Source organism: Peromyscus eremicus, chromosome 5 (assembly GCF_949786415.1).
Source record: "Peromyscus eremicus chromosome 5, PerEre_H2_v1, whole genome shotgun sequence".
Taxonomy (NCBI): domain Eukaryota; kingdom Metazoa; phylum Chordata; class Mammalia; order Rodentia; family Cricetidae; genus Peromyscus; species Peromyscus eremicus.
Genome location: NC_081420.1, coordinates 18,005,180 through 18,021,200, shown reverse-complemented (window position 1 = coordinate 18,021,200; position 16,021 = coordinate 18,005,180). Strand labels below are relative to the sequence as shown.

The 16,021-nt window shown below is 44.7% G+C and overlaps 1 long non-coding RNA gene across 1 annotated transcript in view; it reads right to left on the bottom strand.

Moving 5' to 3' along the window:
* Nucleotides 1-15,071: 15,071 nt before the first annotated feature.
* Nucleotides 15,072-16,021, bottom strand: part of LOC131910543 (uncharacterized) — a 112,300-nt gene continuing 111,350 nt past the window's right edge. The window contains exon 3 of the long non-coding RNA XR_009379151.1: nucleotides 15,072-15,135. This is a non-coding gene — a long non-coding RNA (uncharacterized LOC131910543). The remainder of the gene's footprint in view (nucleotides 15,136-16,021) is intronic.

Sequence of the window (16,021 nt, the reverse complement as noted above, 5' to 3'; positions counted from 1 at the left end):
ACTTTAAGGACTGAGCTGTCTCCCCAGCATCGTCATAACCACTTTAATGTGCAGTTCAGTGGCCCTAAGCACATTCACAGTATTGCCCAACCATTTTCACCATCTAGTCGAGAACTCTCCATTTGGCAAAACCTCAGTTCTTGAACATACACACATTTAAAAAGGTATTCCTAATAAGATGCAGAATGTGGGGTGACAAGACTTTTTGATTTCCCTCCTGTCCCCACCTAGTGTATCTACTGTGTCCTTCACCCACACTTTGTTCATTCTTTAGAGAGAAATGTGGTAACTGTGGTTGAAATGTGTGGTTAATGAAACTTGCCCACTAGCTTAGTGATTAGCTGGCAGTTTGGGTTACTCAGAGTGAGTTTTCCATGTTGTTTTCCTAAATCCTCCCTGATTCCTGGTCCTGTGGATTATCAGAAGTCAGCCTTGACCCCTGGGAATTCTTGACTTTCCCGAAAGCATTGCCTTTTAAACAGCAAAACCTGTGTGAAACAGTCTCACTGGAATGTGGCTGTTTCCTTCCAAATGAAGCCTTCCCTCCCAGAGGGAGATGGGAAGCTCATAAGACCCAGGACTTCAGGGAAACTTCAGAAACATATGAGGTCCCCTCCATGGGGTCAGATAAGCAGTCAATAATCTTGAGTGAGAGAAGACTCTGCTGAATCTGTCTGTGAATTGTGGGGGGACTTAAGTGACAGGGCTCTGAGGAGTCATTACTTATCCTGAGATAGGCTGGAGTTATTCCCATCCTGTAGCCCCAGTGGACTCACTGGTTCGCCAAGATAGCACAAGGGCATCTTTGGTCTGCTCACTAGTGCCCTATCTGGAGTGGAGAGATGTGCATTCACTTATTCATGTTTCCCAGGAAAAAGCATGCAACAGCTACTTACACTACACATGTAGCTTGTACATGAGGCCATGCGATTTGCTCACTTAAGCATTTGTGGGAACTAGGATTCATTTTATATATGATAAATATACAGAAGAAGAGTAATGCCTGCCCCCATGCTAGGAAACTGATCATTAAATTTCAGTCTATCTTATCAAAATTGATGGCCCCAGAAATCAAGGAAGGCTGGCATACAGTTCTTAAGGTTGCTCACAATGATTGTGTCTTCAATCTTACATGTAGACATACATAAAGCAAAGAAGGAAAATGACCTGAAAAGGCCAGCAAATTGTTCTGGGGTAAGGAAAGACACAGGTAGAAGGAAGCAGATGACCTGGACACCAGCACTAGGTATAATTAGAAATTGTTCCCCAAATTTCTCTACTGCTATCTATATTCAAAATTACATAGGGGTAAAAAGCAAAAACCAAACCAGGCTGTTCCTGACCAACATGGAACTGCCTTGATTCTAAAGTACAAGTCCTCAGAGACAGTTGATGAACATGCTACCTGGGGGGGGGGGGGTTCAGGGGGGGGTGGCTGGTTACGCCCTATAAACCAGGAGAGCCTACTTCCTCCTGGGTTCATTGATCCTGCTTCAACTTCCCTAACTTTAGTTCTACTTCTGTTTTTCAACTGAGATAATCACTTCCTAATTCACAGCAGCATGTGACCCCTCCAGGAAACCTGGGCCACTGAAGGAGGGGCCAAATTTAGCCAAATGCCATTGAAAGCTCCAGGGCTGAGGATGACATTCCGTTGGTAGAATGCTTGCCTAGCATGCATAAAACCCTGGTTCGGTCCCCATCATTGTGCACTTGAACAACACACACACACACACACACACACACACACACACACACACACACACACAGGGTTGGTGGCACATGCCTGTGTTCCTAGCACTTGGAGATAAAGGCATGATGATGAAAAATTCAAGATCATCCCCAGTTACATACGGAATACAAGGCCAGCCTAGACTGTATGAGACCCCATCTCAAATAATATAGACAAGTAAATAAATTAAAATTAATTTCTGGCTCTCAGCTGCTCACACTCAGGATAAAGTCACTCAGCCCTCACCTGTACGGAGCACCATGTCTGTAGCCCAAATGCCAGTGTTTCTGACTAACCTGGACTAACCAGGCAGCCCCATACACCACACTTCTTTTAGGTACCTATGGGTGGGGCCTTTGGGCAGATAGGCTTGGCACCAGTACTAATTTTTGCAGATTTGGCTATTATGTCAGGCTGTTAATCCAAACCTTAAACAGTTAATACAGGAAAGAAATCATATAGGTAGTAGTTAGGAGGTTAAGTATCTTGGCAGAAGAGTAAGAACATTAAATGCAGCAATGAGATATCTGCTTGAGATAAAGAGGAGGATTAACATGAACACAAGCCAGACATTCTGAAAAAGCAGTCTTTGTCCTGACAAGGAAAAAAACAAACAAACACTCCAGCTGATGATTCCTCAGTATTAATTTCCTGAAATACTGTGCTGGGCGGGACTTGTGGATATGGTTAGGATGTTCCTTTTCAATAGCATGCTTAAAGGGAACCATGTGTCAATAAAGCTAATTAGGGTTGCCATGATAAGGTTATGGATAACATGAACACCACAATGGCTTTGTTTGTTTGTTTGTTTGTTTGTTTGACTTATTGTTATTATTTTGCAGTACTGGGGATTGACCCAGGACCTTATGCATGCCTAGTAAGTACTCTGCTCCTGAGTGATGTACATGCCAGTCCCATCTATCTTGTGTATGTGTGTGTTCATATATGTGCAGGTACATTGTGTGTGTGTGTATGTGTGTGTGTGTGTGTGTGTGTGTGTGTGTGTGTAAGTTTGGAGGCCAGAGGAAAATTTGGATGGGTGCTGCTCCTCTGGCACTGACCATCTTGTTTTGTTTTTCCCAAGACAGGGTCCCTCTGTGGTTCAGAATGTGCCAAGTAAGTTAGGCTGGTCAGCCTGTGAGTGCTAGGAATCAACCTGGCTTTGCCTCCCTGGTGCTAGTTCTTTTCACACCAGTTGTAGGGGAACAAACGCAGGTCCTCATGCTTCTGAGGCAAGCTCTCATGAACAAGGCCATCTCCTCAGCCCTATCTTTTAAATATGCAAGGGACATTTGTATTGCTTCACATGCCAGACAGAATGAGCTGTAAAAACCTCTACCCAAGGAATGGTGGACAGTGGTACAATGAACGGCACAGGGTCCCATTTCCTCCCACAAGGCACAGTTCTCTTTCTGCAATGTCCCTTTTCCCTCCTTCCAGCAGCCATCCCACAGGAGAGATCCAGGCCAGGTGCACTCTGGTTTCAGTGGGGAACTTGCAGAGAACTTGCCATGCACTTTACTGGAAGCTGAGCTTCACAGGAATGGGAACTCATTAGCTGGAAGTCCCCCAAAGTGAGAACTCTTCCTAGGACGGCATCAGAGGTTGGTCTGTTAGTGGGAGCTTGTTCTCTGCAAAGCCACAAGCCGTGACTGCTTGCCTGGGTGACACAAGGCAGGCAGCATGATTTCAAGCTCATTGTCTTATTACACACTAAATCAAATGGAGCACTTTAAAGAAACCTCACATGGGGAAGTCTAATGATTTTTCTCTAGTGGGATCCTATTTAATATGCTTGTATAAGCAAAGCCAAGGCACCCTGTCACCTCCCTATTTTACAATCCCCAGAAAAGAAGACGTTCTTGTGTAGATCCAGGCACCACACCATATTTCAGAAAAGGATTATCTTTGCTTTAGTGCCTCCCTTCACTCGGAATTTAATCATAGTCAAGACATTTGAATTCCCTGGAAAACGCAGACTCCATTTATGTGATGAGTTCAAAGATATTAATGTCATTTCCAGAAGTGTTAGGAGAATTGATCAGTTCATGTTGGTAGATCACTTTGGGGTTCCCAGGTCACGGACGTGAAAGGGTCATTCTCTTCATTTGTTTCTGTGGAGACCCCTCAAAGAGCTGTGGTTCAGAGAGTCTGATTAGGACTCAAAGCTTTTAACATCATGGTAGAGGGGGAATATCTGTCATGCTTTCTTGTCCCCAGTTGTCAAACATCCTGGAGATCGGCTTGTTATCATGATCGTGTTACTGCATCAAGGCACTTACTTATATTTCTCTCCCAAGACAAGTTCAGTTGCTAATATACACCTCAACCAGAGATAAGGTAACATAAGGTTTTTATTTCCCATATGCAACCACCATAAAATCCTTCATCTCCGTAACGTTTTAAGATCTTCTAAAGATTAGCATGTGATTTCTTGCTCTTTTAAGCACTCCGTTTTCACCAACATAATACTGTTTATGGGAAGGATATTACCTTGAAACCATCTCCATTAGGTCCCACATATTTATAAAAGTCACCTAGCCGCACTGCTTATTTTGTGTGAAGAAAGAAAATAAGTTTACTTAGCAATTATTTTTGAGTACATGACTTTCACAACCACAAGTACCTGAGATCACTATAAATAAAAAAAAAGTTATCTTCAAAGAGTACTTTCAAAAGCAATTCAGTCAGTGGTGAAGTCACATGATGCATGAAAATATACTCAGTGTAGGCATGGTGAAAAAACTCTTAGTGATACAGTTCAGCCGGATGTTCTAGAACAACCCCCTCACTGAGCATGTCCTGGAACTCGTGCCTAAGCTAGTTGTGGGAGGTAGTAACACATCTCAGGGGTAAATAAAGGAATGGGCACTCGTGGCCCGGGAGAAGTTTTCTTTTCTTTTCTTCCTTTCTTTCTTCCTCCTTTTCTTTCTTTCTTTCTTTCTTTTTTCCTTCCTTCCTTTCTTTTTCTTTTTCTTTTTTTGTTTGATTTTTCGAGACAAGGTTTCTCTGTGTAGTTTTGGAGCCTGTCCTGGATCTCGCTCTGTAGACCAGGCTGGCCTCAAACTCACAAAAATCCGCCTGGCTCTGCCTCTCGAGTGCTGGGATTAAAGGTGTGTGCCACCGCTGCCCAGCTGGAAGTTTTCTTAATAGCATCACAGACTCAAACTACACTGGATCTCCAGCATTCAGATAGGCATCAAGTTGATATGGTCTGAAATGTGGTTTGGATGACCCTCAAAATGGTTCAAAAGTTGAAAAAGCATCTGGCTTTATAGATGAGGGCCATAATTAAATTACTTCATATGAAAGGAGAACAAAGGGGTGTTTCTAAAATGAATATATATGGGCTTAAACACAGATATGTGATTAAGAAGTTTAAGTACAAGACTGATTATTTAATCTAATAGTGTGTGTGTGTGTGTGTGTGTGTGTGTGTGTGTGTGTGCGCGTGTGTGTCTGTATGAGAGTATATGCACAGGAGTGCAAGTGCCAGTAGAGATCAGGGAAGATCAGATCCCTTGGAGCTGGAGTTATAGGTGGTTGTGAGCTGCCCAAGGTTGATGCAAGGTCCTCTGCAAGAACAGAGTGGGCTCTTAATTTCTGGGCCATCTCTCTAGACCCATCTACCTTGTTTTTTGAAAGAGAATCTCTTACTAGCCTGGAGTGTACCTAGCAGGTTAAGCTGGCTGGCCATCAAGCTCCAGGAATCCACCTGTCTCTGCCTCCCCGGCGCTGGGATTACAAACTTGCACAGCCACACTCCCATTGTCTACGTAGGTCCCAAGGCTCCAGCTGAAGCCCCCATACACATACAACAAGACATTTCACAGGCTGAGCTAGCAACGTGGGCCACTATCACATGGTCCACTGTAAAGCAGCCTTGGATTAAGGGCGATATGGAGAAGTCCAAAAGTCCTCAGAGGGCACAGCAGAGAGCTGGCCACTGGAGGTCATTCATTAATTTGTGAATAAGATGATCTTGACCTCCATAAGTCAAAACCGAAGACACCACGCATGTATGTGTAAAGGGCAGCCACCTCGTGCTCTCATCGTCTCATAGTCAGGCTGGGGACTCACACCTAAAACTCAAACAGACTCCATTATGTTTTAATAGAGTAGGCATTTCAGGGGGAAACCTCACACCATGGTATATGCAGGACCAGGTGTGGATGGAATATTCCCTTCATCATGCTCAGTTCTGATCCTTCAGACGTCCATTTCCCTGTCCTTCCTCCCTCAGCACCAGCCTCAAACCAGGACTGGAGGTTCTGCAACCTCCTCCAGTTGCCTGCTGCTAGAGTTCTCCATTCAAATAGTGCATCTGGCATATGAAGGGCATTCTCCTCAGGAAGAAGGAGAAACAGAATCCAGGTTGAGAAGAGCTAAGAACAGGATTCAGGTCTGAGGAGAATCAGTACAAAGAAACTGATGCTCAGTTCAAAGTCACAACACTCCTCCAGTGGTTGCCTTAGCAACCAGGTGACTTGCCAGGTAGCTTGGCTTCCTCTGTACCTAAGCAGATAATGGCCAGGCTCTGATCCCACCCCGCCCACACATTTCCCCTTACCCAGCCTCTTAATCTTTGCAGGCTTCCCAGAGTTTAATAACAAGGTAGGACACCCTTAGGTAGCCGGTGCCAAGCTGGCTACCCTCACCTTAGCCTCACTGTGGGGATCTTCAAAGCCAAATTCCCCCTTCCCCCCAAAACATCATGTCTGTGTGTCTGTACATAATTCTGCCAGAAGACACACCATTTGCTCCCATGACTTGGAGCTACAGAATTTACTATAATCTCAGAAATGGATGTGAACACAGACACATCTTAGATCACACCTCACCCCAAAGAAAGGAATGTGTTTCAAACTCAAAGCCAAGCCATTGTGCTGTTTCCAGAACTCTCCAAACCGGGACTCTACACCCCCAAGGCAATGTCGGCACACCAATTTTTCAAATTCGAAGTGAAAAACAAACAAACAAACAAACAGAACAGGTGCTTCCAAGCTCTAACCATTTAGGAGATTCTCTTGGAAGATTTTGGAATGAAAGCCTCTTATTCTTCCAATCCATCAAAATGCAAAAGGAAACAGAGTGGACTGGGTAGCAGGAACCTGGCCCTCTGGTCTGGTTTTTCGAAGAGCTCAACCCACAGATTTGGATGCATTTTGAAACGTGGAGAGCAACAAGCAGCCATTCATTCCTCCCGGGTAGGAGGCAGAGTCATGAGCAGCATACTATATTTTAAAGCCAGTGCGGGTGGCAGTAAACCTTCTGCTGGCCACTCTCACCCTCTGACCAGGATCTGACACACGGCACGCCCTAGGAATTTGTGAGTGGCTGTGGTGACATGGCCTTCTTGCATTCAAGTTTCTTTTAATCAAGGATTACACAGAAAAATGTGGGTGAACAGCCCCTGGGACCCATTGTTGAAGCCAAAGTCTTTCTAAGGGAAATATCTGTCAGGTTCTGTTCTTTTTAGAACAGGTTCTCCAAAGTTTGGGCAATGGCTGGGGAAACATTTGGGGCATGCAGAATTCTTTCACTCATGTGACTCCTTCAGCTCCAGAACTGAGAAGACATATGAAACAGCCAGTAACATGTTTATCCTTATTCAACAGGGGATGTTCCCTCAAACAAAATCTGTTAGGACAGAGATGCGTGTTCATGATAATGGGAAGTGATCAAAACCCCCATGATTCTTTGGTTAGTTTATGCCAAAGCCTATTCCAGCTTTTGTTTCTAGGCAAAGTACATCAAAAGGGTATTGCTCTTCCTTGAGATTCGAAATGTTTAATGTCTCTAGTACTAGCAAGAACCTATAGGGAGAGAGGAAGAGAACATGAAAGCCGACTTCCGCCTCTTCCCTTCCACACAATACACAACAATTTATAAATAGTTTTGCCTGTCTGTTCAAATATACACCTCCTCCTCCGGAATAGAGGCTGCTGAACATCTTGTTGTTTCAAAGGAATTTTACACACACACACACACACACACACACACACACACACACACACATTAAGTGGTTTTCTGGGTATGTGAGAAGGACTGAAATGATGCCACTTGTTTTCCACACCAACAAGGGCGCATGCTTTGCTGTCTTTAAAGAAGAACAGAGTCTTCATAAATAGCAGTAGACAGAGTAGGCATGGAGGGCTGACCAGCAAGGGTTCCGGGGACAGGAAAGCTCAGGAGGTGAAGACCTCGCAGCTCCCTCTCTTCCAGCTGTTCTGAGGCACCCCCTTCCAACCCATGTGGAGAGGGAAGGCAGCATGTAAGGAGGGCCTTTCCGGCCTCTTGCTCACACTCACCTGTATGTGCCCAGGATAAAGAGACCTCAGGACACACACCACCTCCTTAATTAAATTGATAGAGTAGTTTAAAGAATTTGAGAGAATAATGATCTAGTTTATCACTCTTTTCTCATGCATTTGTGTGTCATGTGAGAGCATGTACACATATATGTACATGGGTATGCATGCGTGTGGATGTATTTGTGTGCCTGTATGTGAAGGCTGATGTTAGTGGTTCTCTTCAATCACTCACCAATTTATTCATTGAGGCAAGGGCTCTTGATTGAGCTCATAGATAAAGCTAGTGTACCTGCCAGCTCACTCTGAGGATCTACTGTCTCAGCCTTCTGAGCACTAAAATTATAGGTGGACCACCATACCCCCTTGGTGTTCACACAGGTCCTGGGGATCTGTGCTCTGGTCTTCATCTTGTACATCAAGCATTTTAACCACTGAGACATCTCCTAAACCCATTTATTGCTGTTGTTTTAATGAAGGTTATTGCATAGGGCCAGATGAGGACATGTAAAGAGGCAGATGTCGGGGAGGGTAGCAGAGCCTCCAGGCCCATTGGGTGCAATGCAGTGTTTCCCTTCCCTTCCAGGAACTCTCTGCTGTCTATGTTGACTCAAGCATTGCTCTGCACAAGTGTGGATCTTCCAGAAGGTCCTCTCCAAGGAACTGGAGCTGAACCTTGCCTACCTCCAGGTCCCCAGGATGCATGTGTCGAATGACCTGAGGGTGGCAGAGATGGTGCAGTGTGACTGGAATCCTGACAACCTTCTGGACAACTTAACCTCACTGAATTAAGTTTCCGAAATGAGAATGAGTTCTACCTCATTCAGGAGGCACAACGCTAGAAAGAGAAGCTGGGACCACACACCACAAGGAGTTGAGCCTTGGACTGTTTAGACATTGATGTGGCCAAGTAGGGAGTGTAGAGGGCTAGTCCTTTATCAAGAGTGCACCTTCCAACTAGCTGGGGTTTAATTTACCATGTCCTTACGATCTAGTCATCATGATCCTTATGAACTAGTCAGCATGGCTAATTAACCAACATTAGCCATGTAGTTTATATTAGTACTTTAAATTTTACTAAGTATCTTTGAGCCGGGCTTCATTTTACCAAGTCCACAACTGCTATGGTTTTTCCAGAGACGAGTGTCAAGTCACTCCTATGTTCATCCACTCTGTCACCCTACACATAGTTCTTGAGATCCTACTGTGTGCCAGAAGACAGGCCTGGGACACAATGAGATGTCGCGAAACAGAAATTCAATGCTCAGAACAGAGCAGGTACAAGCGAACTTTCCATGCTATATCTTTGAAGCTTTTAATTGTATAAGCAAGTCTCCAGTTTTCTTCCCTTTCCAGTGGAGGCCTGTAGATGGTCGGAAGAAAGCTTATGGAGCTGTGCCCAGAGGACAACCATCTAGGAAAGACATCACTTAAGTGACATGATATGAACAAGGAATAAACCTTCATTTTGTGGAGCCACCAGGAGTTTAGGATTGACTGTTCTGACACAAAACTGTATCCTTTCGTGACTAATACAATAGCTTACATTGCTCTATTATCACTCCTTTGGCAATGAGTCTGTGAATAATACCCAGTGACACTTCTGCAATTGACTGCCTTTGATTTCTTTTCATTTCTTTAATATTACCTGTAATCATGCCTTGCCTCTTCAACTAGTCTAGGGTGTCTTGAAGGCTGTGACCTTGACTTTGACCTTCAGAGTTTGTCTCTTCACCCCCCACCTCTCTTCCCTCCTTTCCCTTACTTTCTCCACCAATTCAGGAGTAAGCTTCGCACATACCAACAGCCTGTTGTATACTTGCCATGGGTTCAAACACATGTTCAAACAATACAGTAGAGGAGAGACAAGGCTTTTGTGGTCACTGAGTAGAGGAGATTGACTACCCGGCCCCCTGAACAAACCCAGCAGACACAGGAACTATGAGACTGGGTGGAGGGGGTAGGATCTCACAGGTAGGGAGGACGAGCTGGTCTGCCTTGATTGATTGGGAGGTAGAGGGTAAAACATGCACAGAACAGAAATACCACACCCTCCACACACAATCCCCTCCCATCCTATACATTTCCCTGGCCCTTTACACCACCTTTTTCTTCTCCAAGAGTGGGAAGTGAGCTATCTGGCTGAGACTGGAACCAAATGTGGCCCCAGCCTCCTCGGGATGGAAAGCAGAGTCCACTGGGAAGGGGGTAATCAATGCAAACTTTGGCCTCTTCCTTCTTCCCAGAGACAGGGCTCTGCAGACTGAGAACGGTTCCAGTTAGGAACACTAAGCGCCCCACTAAGGAACAGGGCACTCGGGAGCCGGTAAATCCCTCTGGCTCCCACTCTATAGCTGTTATTAGTATCATAAAAACTCTGGCTTCCCCCTTCTGCCTTTTGTCTCATTTCCACTGGCTCAGAACTTGGAGCAAAAACTCCTTTAACTCCTTTAAGATAAAAGTTTTCATATGAAAACCTTCTACTTTCCCAACAGGCCTCAAAACGAAATTAGGAATCACTACCCTAATCTATCAAACCTGTCACTTGAATAAAACCCCCTTCAAATCTCTGATTTAATGGCTCCAAAGACAACTTCTAGACGGAGAAATCTGGCCCCAAAGGCAAATGCTGTGACAGTGAGTGCTGGGGGTGGGGTGAGGAAAAAGCTTACCTTTGTGCCAGTGTGAAACACAGTGCAGGGTTTGTGGTCAATATCCACAATGGGAAGAGGGGGGAAGTGAAGTCTTTAGATGCTCCTAATTTGTAACTTTACAGATACACTTCAAAATATACACTGAGAATTTCTTAAGTGTATCTTTTCTTTAAAAAATTGTGAACAAATACATGAATATATTTACACACATACAATCCTTGGGAAACAGGATGAGACTATGGCATCATCATGAACAAATGGTATGGCATGGGTACTACCCACCAGGCTCCTTGCTTTAGAGATATTTAGAAAGAGAGCATGTGGGGGGGAGGAGATGTACTGATTCCAATATTAAAAGGCTTCCTTTCAGCCTAGAAAGAAGCTCAGACCTCCCCCAAACAAATAGTAATCAAAAGAAGAAATACAGGGTGGCTGTCAAATGGACGGCAGAGATTTTTGAAAATGCTTCCGGAAGTTAGGTGTGGTGGCACATATCTGTGACCCTAAGCCCCTGAGAGGCTGACATCCTCAAGTCTGAAGTCAGTCTGTGCTACTGCAATGGTGTCAATTGCCAACTAGACAGAAGCTAGAACCACTTGGTAGGTAGATCTTTGGGTATTCGTGGGGGAGTTTGTCTTGATTATATTGATTGACGTGGGAAGACCCATCTGGACTATAGATAGGACTAGTCCCTGGGCAGGGGATCCTGGATTGTATAAAGTCAGTGGTTCTCAGCCTTCCTGATACTGCAACCCTTTAATACAGTTCCTCATGTTGTGGTGACTCCCAACCATAGAACTATTTTTGTTGCTACTTCATAACAATAATTTTCTACTGTTATGAATCATAAAGTAAATATCTGATATGCAGCCCCTGTGAAAGGGTCGTTTGGCCTCCCAAAGGGGTTGGGACCCACAGGTTGAGAACCACTGTATGGAGTGAAGGAAGCCAGTTGGGCATCAGAATACATGCGTGTATCCACTGACCTCTCTTTCTGATTGCGGATGTAATGTGATCAGCTGCCTCAAGCACGTGCTACCTTGCCTTTCTTGCATGATGGATTGCGTTTTGAACTGTGAGCTAAAACAAACCCTTTCCTCCTTAGGTTGCTTTTGTTCAGACTCTTTTATCACAGCAATGAGAAAAGAAACAGGACAGTTACATAGTAAACCTCAGGCCAGCTTGGGCTGTAGCACGAGATCAGGGGCTTCCAGAGTTTAGTGGGAGAAGCATCAGTCGAAACCAGAGTGTTTCCAACAGATGTGAAAGATGGAGACTATCAGAGACATTCAAAAGCTCCAAGGGCAGAGCAGAGATGAAACTTCACTTAGGATCTGTTCCCTAGTAGAATCTTCTAGAAGGAAAGGAAAGGGAACCACATTTCTTTGTGTAGCCCTGCTGTGCCTGTCATACAGGTCCACAGCATGTGACATGAGCTTTCTAGATCGCCCATGGCTCAATGCCTACCTTCCAGCCAGGAGGAGCTGACTGTCATATACAGGAATCTCAGAGTTTGGCATGTCCTTACAACAGAGCTATCCTGCCACAGAGATGAGACAACGCACAAATTACCTACTTGCTCTCAAGAGCTAAGGTTGGGAGGTGCTCAGCTCTGCTGAAGAATGATATCATGGGCATTGCCTTCCTCCTTACCCAGTTCCAGGCTGGATAAGGACACAGGCAAGTGTTAATAGGAGAGCTTGATAACAAGGATGACAAAGCACAGATTGCCCACTATCAAAGGCCCCAGGAAGGGAAAAGGCAGAGGGAGATAGGCCGGAAAATGCAGGAGGCATTGGCAATCCTGGGTCTGCCCAGGATACATTGGCTGCTGCAAGCATTATATATATATTTTTTTCTGGCTGCACAGACATGTTGCTATGGAACCAATACGTGCCGCTGCCATTTGGCCTCTAGCAAATAAAATCTCAGTGCTGGCAAGAGCATTCTACTGGATTTCCCTTAAAGGGATACCATCTAAGCTAAGTGTCATTATAAATGGAGTGTAGCACTGTTCAGAGCTCTAGCCCTCCACACAGCAAGACACAGAACTCAGCCACTCATGTTTTACAAGGTCAAAGTGTAAGTGCAACCAGTCCCTGATCTACTTCGGATTGTTACTTTTTTTTTCCATTCAAAATGTAGTTTTATTTCAGAAAAACAAAATGAAACAAAATAAAGCAAGCAAGTAAACAAACAAAATCCCCTTAGGGCAATGAGGAAAAGAGGTTCCAAACTTTGTATATCCCGAATGAATAAAGTATTGTCAGCAGGATTGCTACTTTTTATGTTTGGTGTTGGGTGGATCCCGGGGTCTTACTCCATGTGCCCAGTAAACACTGTTACCACTGAGCTACTCCATACTCTCATGCTTCTTCTTAGGCTAAAAATTTCTCCAACCACCACAAAACCTTCATGGCTTCAGTGTGAAGTTACTTTGCAACTAATTGGTAAAGAACAAGGGGCTTATGATATTTTACATAATAATCCCTCTTGAATGTCAAGATCAAACTACTGATGAGTCCAGCATAGGAGCAAGTCATTGCAACTGTACTGCATACGCTCCAGGTTCTTGCTTGCCTCGTTCTACAAATGTTTGTTGGTTTGTTTGGTCTTTGGCCTTAGATCCTTGTCTACAGTTCCATTCTTTACCCAAAGAATAATACAGTGTAGATCCAGAGTTTGCTATTTCCCCTCTTAGCTGTCTTTTAAGTTCAGTTTAGTCAAAAGCCTGATTCTACAAAGACCTTTGGATCTTGCAGAGAACAATACACCTTCATGTCCACTATACATACATACATACATACATACATACATACATACATATGCATTTTCTGTGACTATGTATTGATTGTGAACTTGACAGGACTTAGAGTCAACTAGGAGGCACACCTCTGAATCTATCTGGGAGGGTGTTGCCAGAAAGGTTTAACTGAGGAGGGCAGACCCACCCAGAGGATGGAGAACACTGTTTTATATGCTGGATTCCCGGACTGAATATAAAGGAGCATGAGCTAAGCAATGTATTCATCTCTCTGCTCACTGACTGTAAATATGACGGAACCAGCTGCCTCATGCTGGCTCCTAGCTGCCAAACAGATGTGTTGACTGGTCTCAGCATGTGACAACAGGACACTGCAAAGGCAGTGGTTTGGAAAGAGCATGACAGAAAATATGCACATATGCAGTTCTTTAGTCTGAGTTGAAATAGCTCCCTCCCCAAAGGGGAGGATGACTCAATGACTCAGGAAGCTCACGAAACTTACAGGATTCACAGGCCCCTTCACAGGATTAGACAAGCAACAAACAACTGCTGGGTGGAGAAGACTTTTCAGGCAGCTCTGTGCTGCCTACAAGCTGGCCAGGGGGCTCCATGGATGAAGTTTGTGTTGTCACCCATGCTGGAGTGGCTTTTTGGTGGTACAGCGGCTGGAATCACCTATGTTCCTCTATGTCCTCCCTTCCCTACTTCTCTTTAATCCAGCAAACTCACTGGTCCACTAAGCTAGAACTGTGTGGATTCATTTCTTTATTATGTCATCGCTGTCCTCTCTAAGGTGAATAGATATTTCTTTACATATTCCTAGGCAGAGTTATGCAACTATGCCCATGCCAATGAGGTCCACACCGGATGGTTTCCGGATGTACCTACCCTGTCAATCCCTCTTGGTTGCATGACGACTGTGAAGCTAAACAGTACTACTTCAGCATCTGCCTTAGGGCAACAGGCCATTATCATTGTGTTAGTGCTTTATTTAAATTGAATTATATAACTAAACCTATCCTCTTGGAAATAAGCTGTGGGTTAAAAACCATCATCTCTCCACAGGACCACCCAGCTAAGAGTCAAACGTTGTTCTCACCCTGCTGGCTCTGCTGCTGTCTGTGATGTCACAGGTCTCTTGGAGCTCACGGCATCCCAGCCATCTCATCTGTACACAGGGACTTTCCCAGATAGCCTGGGAGGTCCCAGTGGCTGCTCATAAGCGATTGCTCTTTCTCATGGCACTCAGGAGACGCAGCCATGTGAACTAGACAGAAAGTCTCCCCTCGCCCACAGCCTTATCGCTATACACCAGTCACTGAAGGAAAGACACTTTCTCTGCGAACTGTACAAGGTGACAGCAGCCATGAGGGCAGCCCATGAGACTCGGAGACAGCAGGAAGCAGCAGAGAAAACGCTCTGAGCAAAACCACCTTTTCTGGGAGAGACCCAGGCAAACGAGTTAGAGGCAGGAAAGAGCCTCTTGACTCCAAGCTTGAGAAGACTTCCCCAGCCTGCCTGTTAGCACCCGCTTGATCTTGGAACCTCACAGTATCAAACATCAATTTGACATGGACAAAAATAGATGGTACATTTAAAGGCTCGCTCACCCTCTGCCAACAGCAGGTTGGTTTCTTCTCAAGAAGAAAGTTTTGGTCTAATTTCTTTGGAAAACTGAAAGAGAGAAAAAACAACAACAAAAAAAGATTGAAAAAAAAACAATTAGGGAGACGAGTTGCTGAGTTAGCACAGTAGATACACATGGCGATATGTAGCTATGACATGAATTTTAAAACACCTTTTAACAATCAATGTACAGAAAATCATGGTATGCATGTTTTATTTAGCATGAGTTATATGAGCCTTAGGCTAAGGTGCATGTACATTGTGGTGTGTGCGAAATATTTTTAGGTGGGTCTTTTAAAAATCTCCCACTTCCCTTGTTTACTGCATTTCGGTTTTTTTTTTTTTTTTTCTCCCAAGTGCCACATCCTTAAGCTTTGACCCACAGCCATCGGTAACTAGGTTTGTCTGGGAACACAGACTTGGCAAGAAGTGATGGAGGCCCCTATCAAGCCCACCAAGTAAGGTTATGCAGAAGCCACAGTGTCTCAAGCTCTGACTGGTCCAACCGGCTATGGAAAGAAGGGAGATGATGCCAGGGTTCGGCCAGAGGAAGGCTGAACGATGGAGCCAGATAAGGAGCAAGAGCAGCAGAGTTCCAGCTCCAGGTTGTTCTTAAAGATCACCAGAGACTTTGAAGGGACCTCTGTGAGTCTAGAGGAGATGTGAATCCGAGCTATCCCAACAGGCTTCACACCATCCCCAAGTACCTAGAGTCCATCCTAACCTGTTCCTGTCCTTTTCTTACGAGTCAGCAGATGGTGAGAAAGGCCATGAGGCCATGTGGAGGATTTTTACGGAAGGTACCCCGTCAGCATAAAGGTGAGTTCTCAGACTTGGAAAGGCTTGCCTTAGCATGCCTGAGAGAAGTCTGTCATACATAGGACAAACCCACCCCATGGCGCTGTCAGATGGTGCAAGGCTAGGCCACCTGAGA